This window comes from Falco cherrug, chromosome 14 (genome assembly GCF_023634085.1).
Source record: "Falco cherrug isolate bFalChe1 chromosome 14, bFalChe1.pri, whole genome shotgun sequence".
Classification (NCBI taxonomy): Eukaryota; Metazoa; Chordata; class Aves; order Falconiformes; family Falconidae; genus Falco; species Falco cherrug.
The window spans coordinates 4531155-4549663 of NC_073710.1; the positions used below are offsets into that span (position 1 = coordinate 4531155).

An 18509-nucleotide genomic window follows, 5' to 3' on the forward strand; every position below is an offset into this window, starting at 1 on the left:
AAAAAAAAAAATCCAAACAGGACTAGCAGGTCTGCAGACTAGGGTGGGTTTTTTTTTCTTGTTCTTTTTTTTTTTCGTCTTCTCCCTCCATTTACTCTCTCTATCAGCCCTTATTTAAGGGAAGACAAACTCAGTTATGCTCGAGTTCAAATGAAACTTTCCAACTTACAAAGTTTCATTGAGTACCAAATGATGCCAAGCGAGCTTGCCTGTCCCTGGCTGACATAACACTGCGCGGCTGCTGTCCCTGGGACCGGCACAAATGCCAGTTATCAATCTCACAGGCAAGGGAAAGTTAAATGAAAGATTGAGGGAAACGTGCGTGATGACAGACCAGCTTTGCACACCCCTGTTGGGTGGTGCGGGTTGCTCAGTCGTGCTACAAGTGTGGCTGTAACACCAGATGTAAATAGCTTTTACATTATAGGGGTTTGGGGTCAGTACCTCAGACTGTCTGTAAAAAAAGGACTTTGCAGACATTGCGTGGGAGCCGGGGGACTTGGTTTCCTAATCACCTTTCTGCTCTTTGGTTCCCCTAACTGGGGAGGTCAAAGTTCCCCAGCCCTTGCAAGTGCTCTAAGCTTAATAGATATAAACAATGGAGTGCTAAGGATTTAATTGTGCTACAAGGGTTAAAAAAAATGCTACTGGTAGTCTTATCTGAGGCTTGAAATACATGTTTATACAATGTACAATAAGGACCCAGAGTTGCAAAAGAGCTAAATTATGCATCAAGCGCTATGCTGAGTGTGGACTGTATAAATAAAAGCTCTAAATAGTTTCAATTCCTTATGTATGTTTTCAAAATACCCTTTGTTAATGCTCTTGAGTTTGGAATAACTTTTATGGGCAAGGGATCAACAGTGATGTGAAGATGAATTTCACGCCCCTCTTAATCCATGCCATGAAGTTATTCAAAAGTCAGTGAAAGATCAGTTCCAGTTCAACCCACACTGATGCCCTAATCTGCGTGCTGTCATCAGGCAATAGTGAGTTTGGAACATGCCATATGGGAGCCTGGCAGATGTTGCACAAACTGCCTTTTCCTTCCTGCTTCCCGGGCTTTCGTCAGTCATACGCCCTGTCACGGCAGCGTGCAGGAACGGAATCGTATCAGCCCCTCAGTAATTGCTCTAAGATTGCTTCATTTTGCCTATTGCACACTCACGGGTCTCTGCAGTGTTTGTTATTTTCCGTAATCCAGCCACATACCAGAAATTATATTGCAGTATTATCCCTGTTGCTTCTGTTTGTAGCAGTAAGAGTTCAGTGGCAACAGCTACTGCCAGTGGCTTTGGGGACAGGTAATTTTCCAGACTACAAAATCTCAGCTAATGCTCCTTCAGGGGCTGGTTAAAACAGGATCCATCAAACCGGACAATATTTTGCCTTTTCTGACTGCTCATTGATGGGGGAACACCTGGATGGTCTTTGCAGGAAGGCAGAGGTGACACTAAGCCCATGTGCCAAGCCAGCCAGATGCCACCCACCCTTGCACAGAAAGCCACGGTCAGCGTAAATCAGCCTGAGCTAATAAACCCCGCTTAGATTATTTTGCATTAACATGACTACACAGCATCTGTATTAGATGTGATGGTATGAGGATAAGAACAGATATGATGCATCCACCTGGAGAGGAACACACAGACTTTAGTAAAGTCCCTCACTTCGGCTCCTTGTTTCTATCGTTGTCAATGGTGCACCGTTCTCTAAAGGTGCAACACTTCTTTCCAAAGCCACTTTCTTTTGCTCACTAAACGTACAGGTTTACTTCTGTGTTTCATCTTCTGAAGGGAAATAGATTTCCCATTTCGCCACACCTTTTTAGTCAGGATGTCACCTTCATTGTTGCTTTTTGTTTATATCCAAATGGACTCCAAACAGGCATGTTCATAAATGCAACTACTAAGCAAGAATGCTTCCATACGCTCGCTGCTAGCTGGTCTGTAACTGAGGCCCCCAAAACACACACATCGTGAGGACAAGCAAAGAGGTAGTGGGGTATTGAAAGGGACATAGCACTTCCCCTACTCACCACTTTCAGTTTTGCAAATACATGAAACGTTAGTAGATGCAAATCTGTAGTGAAATGCATAAATATCCTGGGCTGGGCATCTTCTTTTTATAGGTAAAAAATAGAGACATAAAATAAATGTACAGTTAAACAGCTTTCAATAAACCCGTCTGAAACTCGAGCGTTTTGAACTGTTGTGGGCCTTGGTCCTGTGGTAGTTGCTTCTCTGATGTCAGCTGAAATCTTGTCTGGATGGAGTTTGTTACAGCATCAGGTGCTTCTGCAGAGCAAATAACGGTCTATTACAGCAACAGCCATTCCTGGGTGATCTTACATCCCATTGCAAAGCATTTGATTTCTAGGTATGAAGAAATGCAGAAAAGCATCAATCTGTCTTTGATGTGGATGTGAGAAATGGCATAGTGTAGTACAGTGACTTCGTGTAATATCTCTCTCAAAACACATGTCAATCAAATGAACAGGAGGTAATGTCACTTCCTTTTAAAGGGTGGAAGGACAGTGTGTCCTCCAAGTAAACGGGCATTGCTGATTTGTGCCAAATCTCACACTGTTGTAATGGACTGATCTATTTCATTTAGCTTGATCGCTGAGGAGTTTGCCTTTCAAATTGCTAGAGCTGTAAGAAGACGGAGAAAATATACATCATGCATGTATAGGCAATTTGTGCCAAACTATTCAAAAGCAGTATAGGTTGTCAGCAAACAGGGCTATTTGCTGTGTGCTGGTATCTGCTATATGTCGTGTATTATCTGTAACAACTCTGCAATTCATTCTTTCACTCGCCTTCTCTCTCTTTCATCACATTAGATTATGTAGAGGCACTTCAAGGTAAATTTTTAAAACTGTGTGGGAGATGCACAGTGAAGAAAAACTAAGAAGCAAATATCTTGATTTTTTAGCACAACTCCATCTGTCACCTATTTTGACAACTTACGTGCTCATGTCACCTCCGTCTCACGCTGCTGTGTTGAGTCATATTGTGTTATCTCAGAATAACATATTTTGGAGCCAGGGCTGCCTTAAAAATGCTGCATGCTTAGTAATCATAAGATAGGCTTCTGTGCATAAAGAATATAGGGGACGGATTATTTCTGTTCAGCCACCTCCACAGCCCTGCTGCATGTGTATTGTTATGCTGCAGTGAACCCCCTCAGTGACACCGCACACTTAGGGGAAGCTCAAGGTCAAGAGACTCATTTGCATCGTGAGTGCAATGCCTCTTGCTGAAGTGCCATTCCACATTGCCCCCACTGATACGTCTCATTGCCAAACTGCACCTTCCAGATTGTGCAAGGGAACAAGTCAGCTAAGAACGCTCAGAGATGACAGTGATATAAAATATTAATATGGCCTTATAGAAAACAACCTATAGGCTCTTACAGCAGCTGTGATTTTGTTTTGCAGTTTGCTGTGTTAAAAGAGCACGTTCCACTTGCAATCTAGCTAGTTTCAAAAGTGTGTTACCTCTAGGCTTCCTGATAATTTACAGCCACAAATGGTTGTTTCTTTAAGCCTTTTCTGTCACTGTGTATAGGGGAGGAGCAGGAGAGAGGGAAGTGCTAGAACCAAAGTGAAAGCAGACTGAAAATACAGAGCGAAGCTGCCAGCTACACAAAATAATCCAACAGGGGGAAATAAAATAAAACCCTCCCTCTCGGCCCTCTTTTTCTTAACGGCTGCTACTTAGTGTTTTCCCTGTACACATGGAGGTGCATGTGTCCCATGAGAAATGGGAAGCAGAGTTTAGCCCTTTGGAAATTCAGGGTCTGGCTGGTGCCTCCCTGTCCCAGCACCACGTAACGCCAGCTGGTTTGGGTTTTTTGGGATGGGAGAGCATGGGGCAGGGGGGCTTCAGTAATTCAGTAGGATGAGATACACACTTAATGGCGTTTTTCAGAACTGATAATTAGTCACTGAGGGTACGTGGAGATGAATACTAACACAAGTGAGGGCAATTACTGCAAAAATGATATTAAATCTTTTTGTGGAGCGCAGGCTCCAATTCTGTAACCAGTTGTAGTGAACAGAAGGAGCCTCTTTGACTCCATTCAGCTGTCAATCAGGCCATACCCATGTCCAAATGCCAGAGCTGTCTGGCCAACTTGCCTGCTCACATTCTTGAGGGAAGTGTGATACGTGAGACTCGTCATGGAATTCGGAGCCCGAATGCCTGTGAAGTCCCCGAGCGCTGGTCCCGCTGCACGCCTTCCTGGTGTTCAGGGCGCTAAGGGCTCCCATGTTACAATGTTTCGAAGCTGTGCCGGGAGAAAGTGCAGATCCTGGGAAATAGTAGAAAGGGAAAAGCTTTGGGATTTTGATTAGCAGTCATCCCTATCATAAAATGTATCGATCTCCTAGGGATTACCCCCGGAGATTATAAAACTGCTCTGACTAGATCTGCAGTATAGATGGGGAAGGAGGAAGGAGTGCTCAAAGGCTGAGGTTTCTTTTGGGGCCTGTAACGCCAGAGGTCAGGCATTCTTGGCTTTTAGGGATTTCCCCTCCTCTGGAGGCCTGGTGGACCTGGGAACAGGCTGTCTGATGCGAGGGCATTGTGTCACAATTTGCAGCTAGCAGCCTCGGTGGGCGGTGTAGGCTGAGCAGGATAGGGCTCAGCACCCTGGCACGTATCGTGAGATTAGCTGGTGTCAGCACAGTCCTCTGGCAAAACAGAATACAAGCATCAGATCACATTTGTGCATGCGGCTTGTACCTGCCCTGCCAAGCCTGCGCGAGCCGTGCTCACTGCTAATAGGTTTGGGGACACCAAGTGGCAATGGAAATGCATCGACTTACTATCCATCGATGAGCTTTGCAGAGACAAAACACGTTTGTTGTAAGCCAGCTCCGTACTTCAGTGAGATCATTTTGGAAGTTAAATGTAAACTTATTTCAGGGGTGGTTTCTACTATGTTACTTTAGGTGGATTTCCCTGGACTACATCTTGCCTCAAGCTATGGGAGACAGCACACGGTGTAAAAGGTGGCTCCTGAGCTGAAGAGCATCAGGCCTGTGATACAGCATACAGGCACTGGAGTAACGAGCTAAGGAGACAATTATCTAGCATGAACAGAAGATTCCTCCCCTTCACAGTGAGAACTGAAGGCCCAACAGAGAAGTTGCTAAAGCAAGTGAACATATGGCTTCCACCCAATTCCCCCAGCCATTTCCCCCTCTTTGTGTAGGACAGTGGTGATGAGGTATAGCACGGTGGAACTGTAGCTGGTAATAAGAAAGTTCACCAGACTGAGGAGTTGCAACAGCACTTGTGTAGCTTAGTGGCAGATCATTGACCTAGGAGGATGGAGAGCCAGCCTGAACTCTGCCAGGGGCTTGTTCATCTAAGATTTACTTCTTATTGCAGATCTCTTGTTTGTACTTGGGCTGTGGGTGGTGGGGAGGCATAAGGGAAGCTGCAGGGCTACTGGCAGTCTTTTTCTCTCCAAATAATGGTCTAACACCAGTACGGCTGGGGGCAGGCACAGGGTGGTCTCCCAAGTTTTGGGTTCTCCTAGAGGCTTTCTAGCCATTCCTACACATCTGAAGTTCTTGTTTCCATGCCTAAGCCTTGTGAACCATGTAAAATGGGGTCTTTAAGTTAGAATCCATGAAACGTGACAGCTTCAGGCAAGAATGAAACACTGTCATTTCTTTCCTGGGGTTTAGACTGTACCAGGTCAGACATGGCAGAACTTGAGTCCAAGCAGCAGAAGAGGCAGCTGGGTTGCAGCAGCCCTAGCTAGTGCAGCCTGGCACCAGCCTGCTTAGCTGTTGACGGCTTAGCACTGGGAGTGTGGTGGGCGCAAGCCAACCTTCCTCCTCCCCAAGCGCACCTGGACCACCTGGCACCCCCCCCTGAGAAAACCCTCCCATCTCTGCCTGTCTTCTGCTTGGCAGTGCTGGGAGACTTGAGGGGCGGATGCTGCCGAAAGTTTATCTTGGGATCAAGCACCAGGTGTTATAAAGGTCATTAATGTTTTCCAAGTAACGTTCTGTTTGCTTCTCAAAGCCTCTGCCAAGTTTCTCTGAGGTGTGTTCATAAAATGCTCCGGATGTCTCATACAGTAAAAAAGGTAGCAGGTTTCTAAACCAATTTGTGACACTTCAGTAGCATCTCAAAAGAGTATGTTCTTATTATTTGGAGTTGTTCGGGTTGGCTTCCTCACCAACTGAACTTTTAAGACTTGGAATAAAAGGAAAATCCATATTGTTTATATTTTAGCCGTTTTTGCAGATCTAGGAGTGTTACATTAACCGAAACATACCCCAGCTGTTAATTTAGGTTTCACAATCTATCCCCGCTGAATGTTATTTTTATGATATAGTGATCTTGTGACGTGTCTCGCTCTTGGCTGGTATTCCTCTGGCAATCAATTCAATCAATTTAGACATTCAGAGGAGGGTGCAGGATTACTTGCAGGATGGATGCAGTGACAGACATTGTTCTAGTAACAGTCAGTCACTAAAACAGGTCAATTAGGGATGGCAAGGATACTGTTTTGTTTCATTTTAAGATATGTACCCAGGCTTGATACACTTTCCAAATTACCCTGTGTAAACACTACAGTGTTTGTTGACCCATATATTCACTCTTTCTCATTTCTGGTAGGCTAAGGCCAATGAGAGTAAATTGTTTACATACCCAAAGCCATATATCTTTTTGCTTCTAATTAGTGTGTGTGCACAGATCATCTTCAGCTGCTATCCTGCTCTTGCTCCCACATGCCCTCCCTTAAGTTCTTGTCACCTCTAACTTTTTGCCTTGTGCCTCAACCTCTTTCAGTTGGAACAAGGCAGGTTACTCTAACAGTGCCAGTACTAGGTCCTTATTAATGTGGTTCTTTGTGGCTGAAATGAGTTAAGGAGCAATTATATGAGCAGCCAAGCAAGCAGATGAGAGAGGATAACAACTTGCAGCAGAGGGAAGTGGCGAGCAGATGGAGGATGGGGAGAGCAGCTCTTCAGGTACAATAGCTGTAACCAGATGGGCTTTATAAACACAGTCTTAATTGTTACCTACCTCGTATCAACCAAGAAAAGAGGCAGGTGAATTAGGTATTCATAGCATGGCATTTTTTTATCCACACACAAGATCTTGGGAGTTCACTTTTCAACGTAGTTAATTTTGTTATTACTGCAATTGCATCTGCTAATGCTAGATTTTTTTTATGTACATTTAGCATAGTTGCCTGCAGTATTATTTTCTGAGCTGCTTTAAAATTATTCCTGCCTTTCTTATGTTGAGATTTCAGAAGTGAATACTGTGTCCTTTAGGAACTCTCCTGCCAGTGGAGAATACAGGGAGGGCTTTGACGTGCTTGACCACTAACAGGGTATTCTTCAAATAAAGCTCCAGGTTGCGTTAGGCTTCCATCATCCTTCATTTTGTTGCAAACCATTCTAATTAATGAGTCACTGTCATATTATTAGAAATACATTCTATCTACTGATTTTCAAATGCAAATTATCTCTTTCTGTGTATTTTGTAAAATAGGAGACAAGGACTATGTTCTATAGCAGCAGTCTTAGGGACCTTATTTGTCCATGTCAATCAACTCTGCAAAATGTATTTTTCAATCAGAGATTCTGTCTTCAGAGAAAAAAAGCAAAACCAGTAGGATCCAAGCCTAAATAATTAAGGCCAGAGCCTTAGCTAGTGTGAACAGGAATATTGAAATCATGGGATACATAACAGATGTTACCAGCTCAACATCAGCTTTTTTTATATTACAGCTGTGACAGAAACACTGACCTTACGTTCCAAGTAACATTTAGACTTTTCATATTGTAGTTGGCTTACTCTTCCTCTTTTCTTTTTCTTTCTCATTTTTTAATCCCTTTTCTCCCCCTTTTCCCCCTTTTCTGGCTCTGTTGAATTATTTTATTAGAGTTCAAGATCTGGACGAGTCAGACATTCCTGATAAACTTGTGTTACCAGCACAGCATTTAGTCATAAAACTTCAGAACAAAAGGAATTAAAAGCATATTTCACAGTATTTATTTCCTGCAGGTCTTAGAATAGACCAATATCCTTCCTAGACTTCTTTGTGAGTGTTCAGATATAATTTGGATAAGTTAAGTATAGGGACAAGAGGACATGTTTCAGCTACATGAAAGAGGTTTATATTGTCGTTTCAGAGTGGAAAATAGAGTATGCACAAAAATATGTCTTGCAATTTAAAAAGCAATGTTGAAGATTGTGTGTTGGCTAAATGATTGCTGGACTGCTCAAAATATTGGCTGGCAGAGAGAATGAAGGAGGTGGCTTCTTCAAACACAGCGTCTGTCTTACATGATATTTTAAAAGGAATATAATAGGTACCTTTCAGTACATAATAAGTCTCTCAGATTAAAATCCTGCTCAGTTTCTACTTAACCTTTCAACCCAATCAAGGAAAAGTTAGGTTGAAATAGTAAAGATGCATTGCTTTGAGTGAGAAGTTTTGTCCAGGAGACTGAGTTTAGAGCAATGCTGGAGAGATAAATGGAGAGCCAGTAGCACATTTATGGGGGTTTGGCTCCCAGAATGTTGGCAAAGGCTACACTTAGTGTGTCCACCTGCCCATAGCTGCAAAGGGATGCTCACAGGAGGCTGGAGGATAACGTACCCTGCCTGAGACAGCCCTGCTCTACAGTCAGACCTGCCTGAAGAACAGAGCCTCTCTGTCCGGATATTTTCTGTGTGCAGAGAGAAATTGCAATGACAGACAAACCACAGGTCAGAGAGGGAACCAGGCAGAGTAAATGAGAGATGAGATTGAACTGGAGCAGTCAAAGAGCATCCTTTTCAGGCACAGGAATGAATGGTTAAACTTTAAGATTGGACTCCCTGCAATTGGCTTGAGCTCAGTAAGGAAAATAGATTTGGGAAGTCAAAGAGGAGTAGAGCCACCGTACGCTCAGAAGAAATACATCAAGCTTTTGACACAAGGCCTATTTACCATTTAATTCCCACCTCACAGAGGTGAGCCCCACCCCAGTGCATGGTGGAGCTGCTTGATCAGTTTAGCTGCTCTGCAGGGGCGAAGCTATGACAGACGACTGAGAATGGCCATCTAGTGCAAGGCACCGATTTCAACTTCTTCTGGCTCTGAAAGTTTCTTTTCTAAAAGTAAAGATGAGTAGGTAAAGGTAAGGTAAAGAGACCTGCTCAGGATGGCAGGATGCTGTGCATGCATTTTGAGCACAAAATCGGAGTCCTTTGGTCTTTTTACGACATGACTTGTGGGAATGCTATACCAGGTATGGAGCAGACTCAGTAACTGTTTTAATGGCGTTGCATGATCATATTGGCCAGGTCTGTGACCGAGCTGCCTTAGTCAGCTGAAAGCAACACAGCTGCAAGCAAGAGTGCCATGTGAGAGCTGCTGTGTTCTCCTATGGACCTGCCAGGACACAGCTACAGTTGCTGCTGAAAGCCTTGCCCCGTAACCCCTGGCTTCTTTTGTTTGCTCTGGTGCAGACCGACCATTCTTGCATGCACATGTGCATATGTGTGTGTGTATGAGAGATTAAATTTTACTGTTAATTGTATCACACAAATTGCCTCTGTTTCCTAGCTGATGCAGTTTGAGACTAGGATAAACCAGCTAATATAATCAGTTGTGTAGATTCTCTGAAATCCTGTACTTCGTTTGCTACATGTGGGCTTTGGAAGTTAGAATATTACATTATGGGTCATTTCCTTGATGCATAGTTCAAATCAAACACTCTAATAGTCTACCTTCATCTGTGTGAATCTGACTTAGCACAATTAGTTGTAAGAGCCACAAAATAATTGCCGATGAGCGACAGATTTCTTTTTTTCTTTTCTCTAACTCATCAGTTAAGAGATCCTTAATTGTGGAGACTATAGGAGCCCTTATGTTCCCTCCTGCTCCTCAGGACTTGGTCTGCAGTTGCCAGTAGGCAGGAGTCAAAGCAGACTGCAACCAATTCATCAGCTTCATGAATGCTTAGCAAATAAGTAAAAGCTGAGAAAATAATAAATCCTCACTTAGCAAACAACAAAGGAAAAGATTAATGACATTCATTGGATGGAATTGGAGTTTTCCCGACTCTTGCTGACCTAAAGATGGCATGCATCGGGTGGAGAGAATATGAAGCTTTTGGGAAATGGAAAGTAGTTGGAGGAGAACCACTCTCTTCCAGGGCAGTGAAGTATTTATATTTCAAAAAGGACTGAAGCTGGCTAAGCAGCTTTCCCACCCCAGGCCATACAGTCTGCTCTCGGCTGTGTCGTAGCATCTTCTTCAAAGGGTAGACCTTTACAGAAGCTTAAAGGTATCAGGGAAATGTCTCTGGTCCTTCAGCTGCCTGACTAGCCGCTTTTCCTTCTGTGTGCACCGAGAGGTGTAAGCGTCGTTTGCCTCCTGCTGATGCCCCCCTGGAGAGATCTCTCTCTGTCCTGAGCTGGGGACAGCCACGCTGCACTGCACAATGTGCTGGGGTAACCAGGCCTCCAGGGCCTCTGCTCTCCCTCCAGGCACACAGGAGGCTCCCATTCATTCATTCGTTCGTTCATTCATTCATTCATTCCACCTCATAATAATATGTTGGTGTGGGAGGCTGGGATCACACCCAGCTTGGCAGAATTATCAGGTTCTGAAGGAGAAAAGAAGTCCCCCAAGTGCTGCTGCGTCATACCCCCACAACCCAGTCATAATGATCCTGATGCGTATTATTTTGCAGTGGCATCCTAGCAACTGTGTCAAACAGAAGAAAAAACATGAGAACAAAGAGTGCATGTTAGAACTACCCTGAAGCATGTCTGAATTAATTATGCCTCTTAATTTTTTGGATAAAAATCTGGTGCTTATTTCATTATTAATAGCACAAAATCAAAACATTACTGTCTTATTTATGATGATGCTGATTCTGCCCAGACTGTGTTAGTTTTCCTGCTATCAGCAGAAGCTCTGAAAAACTTGACATCTTTCCATGCTTTTAGAGAATCAGGAATGAAGTAGCTTTTCCTAAACTGAAAGAGTAGTTTAGAATATTTTTTTTTAAAAAACGGAAATCAAAGCTTGTATTATTGGGGGAAAGTATTTTAAACTTTTACCAAACACATGAAATAAATCATAATAACTATGTGGACTGTACAGATCAAAGCAGTGCAAACTATTAACCAATTAATCTTGAAAACACTTCTGCGAGGCAAATAAGTTGGCTAATACACTAGCCAAGTTATGGGAAACTTAGATTTATCAAGATGAGTACTTAGCCTGAAACAAAAAAAAAAAAAAAAAAAAAAAAGGAGGTATGTGCCATCATTTAAACTTTCTGAGATGATAAATACACATTTAAGGATTTGCCAAGCAAGCATCAGCTGCAGAATTAATTTTAGTAGGGAAAGGCAGTGTATTCTCCAAGCATTTCAACAGGAGACTATGCACATTGTTAACTTCAAAACAACTCATTTTTTTCATAGTTCAGTTCCCTTTAGCAAATAAAAATGCAGTTTGGCAAACTGTGTAGCAGAGAACATGTACATTATCTGCATGTAACATACAACCAACAAATTTTCAGAAATGGGATGTCTGACCTCCAGTTATGTCCAGTCTTTTCTATCAGCACAACTGTCCTGCAATCAAAGCTGTGCTGCTTTAAAATGCAAATATTGTAGTGATGGATTATTCACCTCCCTAATTTATTGACATGAGCCAATGAAAACTGCAAGGAGTTGCTCCTTTCCAAAGCTGGTTTAGTGTTTCATAGCCTCCTCCTGTTTAATCAGAATGTTTGCATTTATTATTATTTTCACCCATCTCTCAGTCCTCATTAATATCAGTCCTTGCCTCCACACTAACACAAGCTGCAGGAACGGTAGCAGTGATGCTGCAGAGTAATTGTGTTTATAACTGTAAATACAATTGATTGCCATTTCGCCATATAAGCATGAACTTACACACATAGGATCTATTACATTGTGAAGAAATGTTTTAAGTGAATTCCCGTGTCAGCTAAATTGATTGTTAAAGGTATGAAATTCAGCATTGATAAATGGAAATGCTTTTTTACACAACTCGTGATTTAACCATGGGCCTGTCTGCCACAGCAAATTGTTCAGGCTGAGGTTTAGAGGGATTCAGATTTAGATCCTTATGTGGAAATCAGAAATACCTAATGTTATAATTAATACAACAAATAGTGCAAAGGATATTGAACCTCGTGTTCTAGGATGTAAATCAGTCTCTAACTACAGAGAGTAGAATATGAAAGCAGGCTGTTTACATCTGCCCAGTAATGTACTTTTGTGTTTCTCCTGATGTATTACATACTGGTCAGCATCAGACAACAGCTATTTTGGTTCTGACACAGAACTGATCATTTCCAAAGGTGCTTTCTTACACTTTTCTTAGCAGGAAGATGTTGCTCACGCTGTGATAGCACCCAGATTCTTCAGTCTGGGCTCAGAACAGCAAAGCAGTCAGGTCTGCAAACATATGGCATCATACCGTTCTTCCCCCAAAGACCCCACATAACTCTCCTCACTGACAGGCTGTACTCAAGTTCAGTCTGGTTACTTCTTTCATAAATTTAAGATTAGAAACTGGTTTGCAAAGCATGTTTCCATCCCCCTGTGTTACACAGGCACAGAGTTTGCAGGGCAGCATTTTTGAGGGGCATGGTAGGCTGCATGAAAAGCTTTTGTCCCAAACCAGTGTCATGCCTATTGAGCACAGATACTTAATAAATATATCCTATGATAGCTTTTATAGAAAGAGTGTGTGCTTAGTGCATAACTTTGGGCCAGGAGAGCACCACTGAAGAAAAAATCATTATTATTGCCAGTTGCTACTCTATGGTTCATGTCACCGAGTGGTCTGAGGGCACACAAACTGTATTTATTCCTTTTGTTTAAACCACCTGAGAAAATGCTCCCCAGGACTACACCCAACATGCTAATTCGGCAGACTAGAGCTCATCTGCAGGAAGCCTGCTGAGACAAACACGCTGTGCACAGCAAGTGCCCATAGATCTGCTGCTGCTGGGCTGCACTATTTGCTGATAGAGACCTGGCCTTCACAGGCTTGCTGTTGTACCAGGTGGGCATTGCCATCCCGAGGTGGGCATTGCCATCCCAGCGTCAGTTGCCTGAGGCAGCTTTTCTCTTCCTCCCACATCTTTTAGCATCTTTCTTTTTCAGTGGTTTGCCTCCCCCCTGCAAAGCCATGAAGACATTTTATGAATCTCTGGTACAATAACTAGCCTGATAAATAGGCTTGAGGTGGATTTGATAACTTCTGTGAACTATGAAGTCATAGCTGACAAGTGATGTCAGGTGCTAGAGCCAGGAAGGAACTGGAATTCCTCTTCCTCAGAAAAAAAAAAAAAAAAAAAAAGATGCCCTATTTTGAAATAATAATAAATGTAATCAGCTTGATGGTCTTCTATTTACCATTATCCCACTACTCTGTATCATTAACTGGTGGCCTTGGTGGCCCCCAGTATGCTGGGGGAGGGGCGTTATCTCTTGCTCTGTGTTGTGTAAGCCACGGAGCAAATAATTACAGCTGCTTTTCTGCTGCTGCTAAGGAATAGCTGTAAGAGTGCCATGGGAGGAGGACCCGGGCCAGGTCTAAGTCAACCCAAGTGCTTCCAGCAGTCTTTACCCGTATCCCCGCCAGAAGCCAAAGATCTCTAAAGGGTGGCTGAGCACCCCTGTCCTACCGCAGCCTCTATCAAGGGGGAGGGGGCTGTTTTTACCCAGCAGGTGGTCGGTAGCAGTGCAGTTTAAAGCTTTGCAGCCCCAGCACTGTCAAAGCCGTCATCATTCCCACATCGTAGTGTCTTCACCAGCACAGAGGCTGAAGGTCCCAGGAGACAGGTGTCCTGGCCTGCTGGTGAAGTTGGAAGAAGCTATGCAAAGCACAGATAGGACATTCCAAAACTGGAACGGGATGATGCAGTGATTTGCAAAGCATTAGCAGCACAGCACTATCCTGCAGTAGAGGGATAGAAGCTGAACACTCAGAAAACCCGGATATATCCTATAATAACAAATACAGAGCTAAAGTAAAAAGAGCAGGAGCAATATGGTTAGTATCTGATAATATATCTACCCTCTAGCCACTGCTGAAAGACATTCTAGCCCACACTAGATTTAAGATGGATGAGAAGTTTGCTGTCAAACAGGCAAGGCTTAAAAGAGTAGAGGAACTGAAGGTTTGATCTTTAACACCAGATGGAAAAGAGAAAGATGAAAGAAAAGTTAATCAGAGACTTTTCTTAAGCTCTACTGATTACTGGAAAGCTTTTGACATGGTCTGTAGTATGCAGAAGTGAGTGGTGAGCCTTGATATTAACCAGCTCACCTAACAGGTTTTTTTTTCCCCCCAGAGTTTAACAACTCAGTCAATAGCCTGCTGGTGAGTTACTACATTTTCCATTGCAAAACTGACAAGGCATTTTTTCTTCATGACCCTCCCAAATGGCACTAGTGAATGTTTCCTTTAAAAGTCAGTCTCATCCCCAGTGACACCACAAATGGAGGAAAGTCAAGAAAAGAAGTGATGCTCTTCTCCCAAGATGCAGGCGCTGCCCTGTGAGCAGGTGCTTTGGGTCACCTATTTGAAGAATGAGACTCAAGTGGCTTTGGAGCAGACGATCTCTGTGAAGATTTAGTGGTGTTGGCTCATTCTGAGGGACTCCTACTTCCACTCCTGTTCCTTTGAGCTGCACAGGACACTGTCCTGGTTTGCTGGACTGGAGAGGAGATGACAGCTGTAGGGCTTTTCTGGATCCTGAAGTACTGAGCAGCCCTCAGGTATGAGCCAGTCCTTTTCTAGATGTTCACCCCTCACCTTGAGAAGCCATGCGTATGTTAAGCAAGGACCAGAAGCAGCCAGCACAGAGACTTGGTTCCCTGTGCGATGGGGTCTCTGAGGTACCTTTTGAACTAGAATTACCCAGAAGATGGTTGGCATTGAGTGATTGCACCCACCAGATCGGTAGCATTCATTGCAGTCTCTTTGAGATTTAAAATGATAACCCAACAGATCATCTCTCTAGCCAGCCATATGACTTACAGCATCATATAGCTGCTATTCATCTTCACAGCTTCCTGCAAAGCAGAAGATGAGAATGATATTATCAGTAGTTTGCATATGGGCAACGGATGCACAGAAGACTATGGGATTTGTTTCAAGGTCACGCTGTCTGTGGCTCAGAGTTGAACCCCTTAAACACAAGACCTTTCTACCTCATTCTTCTATCTAATGTCTATGAATATATTTTTCCCTTATGGTTTAAGCTGTTCTGTTGGTTCCCAACTTTGAAGCAGTTTCCTGCTCTTCCATGGCATGAATTTTTAACTCATCTATTGAAAGCATATGGGCTTTTCCTAGCAAGCAAGTGAATCTACAAGCTTGGAAAGGCATGTGAACCAGAGGTTGAATCTCAGCCAAACAATTTGTTCTGGCTTTAATCAAGATGTCTTCTTTTAACTTCAAATATCATTTTTTAAAATCCCATATCAAAACTTCTAGTGTCACACTATGAAATCAATAAATGCTACCAGTCATTCAACTCAGAAATACTTCAAAGCAGCCTGAGTGATAGCCATTATTTTATTTTTAAAAATATTCATCAAAGAGATGCAGTTAATATGAAGGCAAAACATAATTAACAGCAACAAAGAAATGTGTCAGTTACATTTTGAACTTGCAAAATCCCATGAATCCTGCTACTAGTTTTGCATTCAGTTTCTCTTTCCCCATTCCTATATTTACACCTTGCAATATTTTCCTTTTTTGGTTTTTTTTTTTTTTGTTCTTATCATAATTAGTAACATAGTTAGCAAATGCTAGTTTTAATGTAGTCATTTGATTCATCAAATAGTTGATGTTATTTCAAACCTTAAGGAAACAGTTGCATTTTTGGCCCAGATTCTCCTATGTACCGTCTTGCAGGAGGAACCTGTCCTGACTCAACAATGCACGTTAATTGTGTGTTGAAGTCTCATCAACTTCAGTGGCCCTCCATTTAAAGCTAAGTATGTGATTATGGGCATTCCTGAGTAAGGGTCATGGAGTTTTATCTTATTCCGTAAGTATTTCAATGGAAAACCAATGGAAGTGTTCATGAGTAAAGTTCTAATGTAAGTAAGAGTTTTGAGATCTTGTCCATTTATAATAGCAACCACTATCCAATTTTGTGTACTACAATGATACTTAAATTTATGTAGTAGAGATACTTGGACTGTAAAGATTTTCACAAGCGATTATTTTTAAATGCTCATTAACCCAATTTCTAGAATCAGTAAAAAGAACTTATGCTGTATCTATTTTACAGTATATAAATGTGTTTTTTGTTAGACTCAGATCACTGAAGTTCATTTTATAATTATGCATGCAGGTAACTAGCAAGGAGAGGCCCACCTGTATGTAGCTTTGGGTGAAGTCATCTCACCTAGCTTTAGAAGTCTACAACACAGTCACCTGATGTAGTCCCCCTGGGCTTTCCTCACAGCCAGTAGAGCAAGATCAGCACTTTCAGTGTGTCAATCCTCTGATTAGTTTTAGACATTGATTTTAGGAGGAAGTAAATCATGTTGTAAAGTGCCTTTTCTTGCTATTGACTATAAAAGTGTTTGATACACTCGCTCACAACCTTTTTATTTTATTTGAGGTGCCCTACAGTACCTCCCTGGCTACCAGGTGCTGCCCCAGTGCATGTCTCTCAAAGATCCTGTGTCCCATGGGCATAGCTTGGACAGCCCGTGGTGGGTCTAAGATGCCACAGAGGCCTCTTTTAAGGAGTCTGAACGCCTACCAGATGCCAACTTAGAGGTGCTACCTCCAGGTCAGGTAAAGCCCATGTAGTGGCCCCATATGAAAATGGAACATATTCAGAACCTGGAAGGTTTTGGCTGAACAAAACCTGGGAACGTGTTCTCTAGGAAGAAGATTCAAAGAAAACTATGGCAGCAGCTCTTATCTTTTAAATTGAAAAGCTTGACATCAGACCTCACCAGCTGGAGAGTTTAAGGAAAGACTATCCAATGGCTTGATTCCCAGTTCAAGGTCAGGACTTCCACAGCACAGTGCATTTAAAAATAAATAAATAAATAAATAAATAAATTTGGAGAAAACTATCTTACTAAGCTGGGTGAGGCCCTGCTATTCACTTTTACCCATACAGAAGCAACAAGAAAAGGCAGAATGAGACTAATTAGTCTGTTTTCTCCTTCTGTCTCCCCATGCAGGATGATACCGCAACATGAACATATCTTGCTGTTCCATTATTCTCGCTGCTCTCCCAAGTTTTCCCAGCTTCTCCACTGGCAGGAATTCAGTGGCAGAGAGTGAGGCCTCCCTCGGTGAACCATCAGAGACCAGGCTCTTTCTTTTCCTGGTGCCCGCGGACGTGCCAGCAGCCAGCCAGCAGGTTGGTAGGGTTTGTGCAGTTATCCACAGATGGATGGGTTACACAGTGGTGGTGTAAGCTGCTTTGTGGGTTGTGGTTCCCCCTGCAGCCCAGGGCCTGGCCAGCGCTGGGGGCCACCAGCCTTGTGCTGGCCCCGTGCCAGTGGCAGGAGTCGTCCCCCCCCCCAAAAAAAAGTCACCTTGGTCACTGCGTTTCATGCCCAGGGTGCCAGGTTCTGCCCCAGCTTCAGCACCACCCTGGGGCCTCCTTCAGTTTCAGTTTGTGCTGGTCTAAGGCGCATGTCTATCCCTCTCCACCTTCTCCTCCTCCTCTGATAGATGTATCTTGGTAGGCTGGAGACACGTAGGGGTGCTTGCTGACACAGTTCCTACATCTTGGGCTCCAGGTAGCAGCTTTCACCTTCTCGTACTGGTTCCTCAATGTCTCTCGTGAGATGCTGGAACTCTCAGTCTCTGCACATTCTTAGAATAAGAATGGTAACACGCGCTTCAAAGGCAGAGTAAATCCACTCATCTGATGTGAGAGAAGGTCAGCCAAAGAAGAATTAATGAAAACACATCTATCTGAATACACTGTGCTGGAGAAATGTTCACAATGGAGCATGAACAGCTTCCCAGCACCAAGGTACCCTGCCTGGGACTAAACCTTTCTGCTCGTGGTTAACAAGTGATTATTTCTGCCACTGCCAGTTTCCCCTCCACTTGGCCTGACGCGATATCCAGTGATAACCAGCCACTCTAGCCCAGCTCAGGGCATCCAGAAAAACATCCAGGACCCAAATGCTTGTGTGCTACTTGCATGAGAACCTGCTGGGAATGGATTACTGCCAAGGGAATGACACCATCAACAAGAAAATGGGAACTTTGCTGTAGAATTGTTTATTTACTATTTATCCATGGCTGTGGGATCTTTTTTTTTTCCTTTTTCCCCCCTTTCCCCCCTTTTCCCCCCCTTTTCCCCCCTTTTTCCCCCTTTTCCCCCCCTTTCCCCCCTTTTTGCCCCTTTTCCCCCTTTTCCCCCCTTTTCCCCCTTTTCCCTCCTTTTCCCCCCTTTTTCCCCCTTTTCCCCCCCTTTCCCCCCC

At 43.3% G+C, this 18509-nt stretch overlaps 1 long non-coding RNA gene across 3 annotated transcripts in view; it reads left to right on the plus strand.

Moving 5' to 3' along the window:
* The window catches only part of LOC129737328 (uncharacterized), a 770208-nt gene that overhangs the window by 732235 nt on the left and 19464 nt on the right, over window positions 1-18509 (plus strand). The window contains exon 11 of one of the 3 annotated variants that reach the window (XR_008735060.1): window positions 17247-17428. The exons of 1 other annotated variant lie outside the window; for it this stretch is intronic. This is a non-coding gene — a long non-coding RNA (uncharacterized LOC129737328). Of the gene's footprint in view, window positions 1-17246; window positions 18339-18509 lie in introns of those variants that run through there. One more of the 3 variants, XR_008735061.1, reaches the window with a different exon arrangement.